Source organism: Schistocerca americana, chromosome 7, assembly GCF_021461395.2.
Source record: "Schistocerca americana isolate TAMUIC-IGC-003095 chromosome 7, iqSchAmer2.1, whole genome shotgun sequence".
NCBI lineage: Eukaryota > Metazoa > Arthropoda > Insecta > Orthoptera > Acrididae > Schistocerca > Schistocerca americana.
In genome coordinates this window covers 518,066,461-518,071,536 of record NC_060125.1, presented here as the reverse complement: position 1 = coordinate 518,071,536, position 5,076 = coordinate 518,066,461, and positions in this window count along the sequence as shown.

Below are 5,076 nucleotides of genomic sequence, written 5' to 3'. Positions count from 1 at the left end.
CTCAAAATAGTTCAGACTTAAATATTATGATTTACAAATTAACGTGAGTGAGGTAACAGGCAGAAACTCCTACTTTATTCTCAGTTCTTTGATGCAGTCGGAAAAAGGAGTATCGTAGCGGCCGTTCACTGCCCAGAATCTATCATACACTTAACCGAAAAACGTAATATATCACGGGCAATTTTGCCTTGTTCAAGAATCAATGCAAAAGTGTGTAGAATCGCTCCTTTGAGCGTCACTCGAAAAGTGTTCCTCTCTACTCGAACCTGTGGTGTCCCACCACTGTCTAGCTACCAGTGGCTGAAGGTCATCCCTACAGAAAACGCATCGTTATTATGTTCTACATCCACAGACTCAACCACTCCCACATTAAAATGTATTACAACAATATTTAAATGAAGTAATGTTATAAACATTTGGTAACATTCAGATCCAGTCTTGCACCAGTGCGCTCAGTTTAAATGAAAACAGATTGTCTTTAAATGTTATTTAAGCTATTACTTAGGTCCGCCTAACAGAAGCGTCTTTTTGGTTCTCTTTTCAATAGTGGTGTCAGCTAACACAGGCAACTGAGCACTTTTATATTTCCACAGTTTATTAAGAGCGATTGTAATCAACATTCAGACAAAGTTATTGGCAAAATAGAAAAATATTCCTTAAATAATTACAGACGTACAACAAGATTCATTTATTGTGTTACTAGGAAGAATATGATATTCTGGCAAACATTTGAAAAATGCAAAGATATGAAAAAACGTAATAAATCTAGAAATAAAATAGATAAAGTTCATAGTTTTCAGGAACGATAGCTATAGTGCAATGCTTTAGATTAATGTGAAAATATTTAGTCACTGTAAAATATTTACTTCTGTAGTTCTAAAGATACTGAAAATATTGTTATGTCATTCGATACGCCTCATATTTCTGAGATCGTTGATGTACTCAGATTTGCTTGATTACCAAATGTGTTTTAGAGTCGCATTTCTAAGAGTTGTAACTTAGCCATTTTCCAGAATGTCTCGAAGTCCGCCATTGCTGGTGCATTCTGCTAAGCGAGCGACCACTGCCTAATCTCCTCTTTTTAGATTTTTCTCGTTTCCGACCACAGTGCTCGTTTCCGAGCCTGACTGCCTCGTTCCCATCGCATATCTGGACCGACCGTGGCGCCCCCTCCCCTCTGAGGCTGAATAGTTTCACAAACAAGTTCACCTCACGTCGTAGCAATTCCAGGAGGCCGATTAGCTCGCCTACATACGCGTCACGTTACACAAATCAGTGTAGAATGGCTAAAAAAGGAAGGTCAATCTGGCAGATCCTCTGAACAAACAGTGGTAAACAAAATCCAAGAAAGGAAATCAAGGATTTAACAACCTATCAACGACGAGGTCGTCACAAAATAGTCTCGGACTGGGCAAGAAATTTGTCATACCTTTTCAAAGGAACCATCCTGGCGTTACATGGTGTAAGGATATCACCAGTTCACCGAGTCTGGATGACAGGAATGTGAACCCACTCCTTCCGGATCGTGTTTAGTGGATACTCAGACCACGCTCAGCAAAAGAAATTGCATTTGTAGATATTCACAAGAACATCTGAAACGCGGAAAGCATTTTGCATGCCTTTTTCATCAATAATTAGAACATATTTTATCATTCTGAGGCTGACAACACGGAAAAGCGGTATAAAAATGTTCTTGATACCATAAAACACAATGACTGGCAGTAAGGTGACCGGTGTAATTTGCGTATTTATTAACCTCGTGACGGATTCTGATGAATTATGAATGCTTCTGGGGTGCATGTCAATGGGCAGAGCAGTGGACTTGAGACAGAGCAACACGAAACGCTTCCGCCAAGTACGTCTGCGACCGGTGGACGGGATCGCGGCCTAACTAGAGTTAGAATCTCGGAAGTGAGGTCGGCCCGTGCGCCACACGAGGCGCAAGCATTGTCCTCCCACACGACTGCTTGCGGCTGGGGTCCAGAAATGGTTCAAATGGCTCTGAGCACTGTGGGACTTCTGAGGTCATCAGTCCCCTAGAACTTAGAACTACTTAAATCTAACTAACCTAAGGACATCACAAACATCCATACCCGAGCGACGATTCGAGCCTGCGACCGTAGCGGTCGCGCGGTTCCAGACTGTAGCGCCTAGAGCCGCTCGGCCATCCCGCCCGGCGGCTGAGGTCCAGCCAAGGTCAGTACGGCGCCATGAGCGGGAGTCGGGGGCGCCTTCCCATGTTTCCTCACTCCTTTTGAAGATTAGGACTTGCTGCTTGTAGAAACCGCAGGCCACTGGTAACTCTAGCCTCGTAGCGGTCTCCTCTGAATTTCTCGAACCCAGTTTGCAAGGCAATGAACATTGACGGGAGAAGGTGCGGTTGGCGTACACATATTGGACCTTAGATCGCTGCTTTGAAAGTGAATGCTTTTGGTAATAGGGGAAGGTTTCATGATGTCACTTGAGGCTGGAAAAGACGCGCCAGTTTTTGGTGGGATTCTCTCTTGGAGGAAATCCTCTTGAACGGGTCGCAGTGGTTCGTAATTCTGCGACTGGCGACTGGCACCTTTTGGCGGCAAGAAATACGCACTTGGCGGCAGGATGCGAAAGTGTCCGGTTCAACTCGGCAGAGCAGTGCGGTAGAACCTGTCATCTCGGGCGTCCCGCAAAAGTGCGAAGGAGCCAGCACGTCTGTAGCGCATACCTCGTTGCAGATCAGTCATACTTACGGTGAGCATTATTCGCAGCACCGGCGGAGTGTTTCGATTTGCTTTCACGCTTCTGCTATCCCGAACGATCGCCTGTCTCATCTCCTTTTGCGCTGGTAATGAATGTGTGGACGTCTGGGCTTTGGTCACAAACTTCCAGTCACAGTTCCGATCGAGAATTACAGTATTAAATAGTTGTCAGATGTCGTGAACATACAGTTAATTCTTAAGAGGGCAAGAAGAGATTTGACAGAAGAGTGTCACTGCCTTCCATTTAATATTCATGCAAATTTAGATAGCTATAATTCTCACAGGTTTTTGATTATTCATTTTCCATGTTGATCCCGTAATTGTGTTCATGAGTATATGGCAGTATTGAATTTAATCAATGTTTTCGTTCGATCCCTTCAGTTACTTTAAGTGGTAGGCTTGTAATGTGTGTCCAGGAAGATATCAGCAATCAGGTCAAAATCATAACAAACGTAATACTGCAGTATGATAGCGTTAGTCAGAGTGAGATACTTATTTTGCAATTTCTCCACTCTAAGAGCCATGCATGGGGCAGCAATTTGTGCTTTATCCATTAACTTTGCGCACAAACATTTAGAGCTTAGCTCTTAAAGAGGTGGGCTGCCTGTAGTTAGTTTTGGAGGGTTAAAGGAAATTCTACACATTTTCGAAGGTGACAGACTGTCACGTGCGATCTATTCTATAGTGCTGTTCGAGTGTTTGGAGATTAGGGCACGGACAAAAACTTACATAGTCATTTTTCCCTCTCAGTACGCCAGTGGAATAGGAAAAAAAGTCTATGACACTGGTACGAAGTACCCTCTGCTAAGCAGTGTACAGTCTTGCAGAATGTATACATAACGAGTGTGTGTGTCATAGTGAGGATTCCCTCTCTAGACCTATCGTTGCGTTCGCTGATGTCCGCATATGATACAAAGTTGTTCGTCGGAAACTAGTGGGAATGAGAACGCAAGACGGAGTGACAGAACTAAATCTGAAGCAGCACATAGATCATGACTTAGCGAAATGCATAGCAGCATTATGCAGTAACGACGCAGTATTGTCTCCTTAAGAACAAGCTGACAGAGATATTGCATATCAGTGCAACAAGTACCTATATGACAAATGTCAGGCAAAACAGATTCTGCATGGAAGACAGAAACAGCACACTAACGATGTAATTCTGTTGACTGCGAAAATCTTAGAGTGTGGAGCAGAGGCTAATACGCCTATTTTATTGAAGCCAAAAAAAAAACAACGTGTATTCAACACACACGAGCATACTATTGCGTCATATCGACTGATTTAATTGTGCTGCTCTCTCCGCATCAGAGTAACGTATGACTTAAGATCCTGGGAATGCTATCTTTTATTTCCTGGAGACAAATGAAAATTTAAAATATTTTTAGGTTTTGCCCCTCACTGACTTAAACTGGTTGACAAGGCAGTTATTGCAGTGAGAAATGGATTAGTCAGGGAAAGATGAGTGAGGAACTGGCTGCGTGGTCGTTGCAGAAAGCGCCCCAGCATTTTGCTAGGATAACAAGTAATTCGTTTACGATATTCTAAATTTTTATCAACCCAATTGCCAGCTTTCGAGCTAAGGCAGGCTCATCATCCAATAGTATAGTGTAGTGTAATGTATTAATTCAATCACCCAAGGATCATTTTATAGTGACATAAGATTTGTGTGTGGAAGTTTTCTGGGCCTAATGAGTGTTCAGAGTTCCTGAATTACAACCTGATAACGTCGACATCGAGCCACGATATTTCGGCTGACAACCACTCAGTCAGCTTAAGGTGAGTTTCACATTTATCTGAAGAGGGCTGAATGGTTGTGGGCCGAAATTCTTTGCAAGATGTCGACGTTATCCACCTGAAACCTCGTGGGATACAGGATTTGCCAGCGTTAATAAAAGTAAGGACGTAAGTCATACATACAGTCATACAGATAAACACGGTCTTTATGAGGACAGCTTGTCTGCACGGCCTTGAAGGAAGTATGAGGTATCGAATATATTGCTTCCCCCTACTTATACCTCCCGAGGAGATCACGAATGTAAAATTAGAGAGATTAGAGCGCGCACGGAGGCTTTCAGACAGTCGTTCTTCCCGCGAACAATACGCGACTGGAACAGGAAAGGGAGGTAATGACAGTGGCACGTAAAATGCCCTCCGCCACACACCTTTGGGTGGCTTGCGGAGTATAAATGTAGATGTAGACGTATACAGAGGCAATTGCCTGAAGTGATTTAAGGAAACCACAGTAAACCGAAATCAAATTGGCCGGACAGAGGATGAACTTCAATTTTTTGTTATTTTCTTACAATGAACTGGGCTGCTACTTTTAGTTATATTT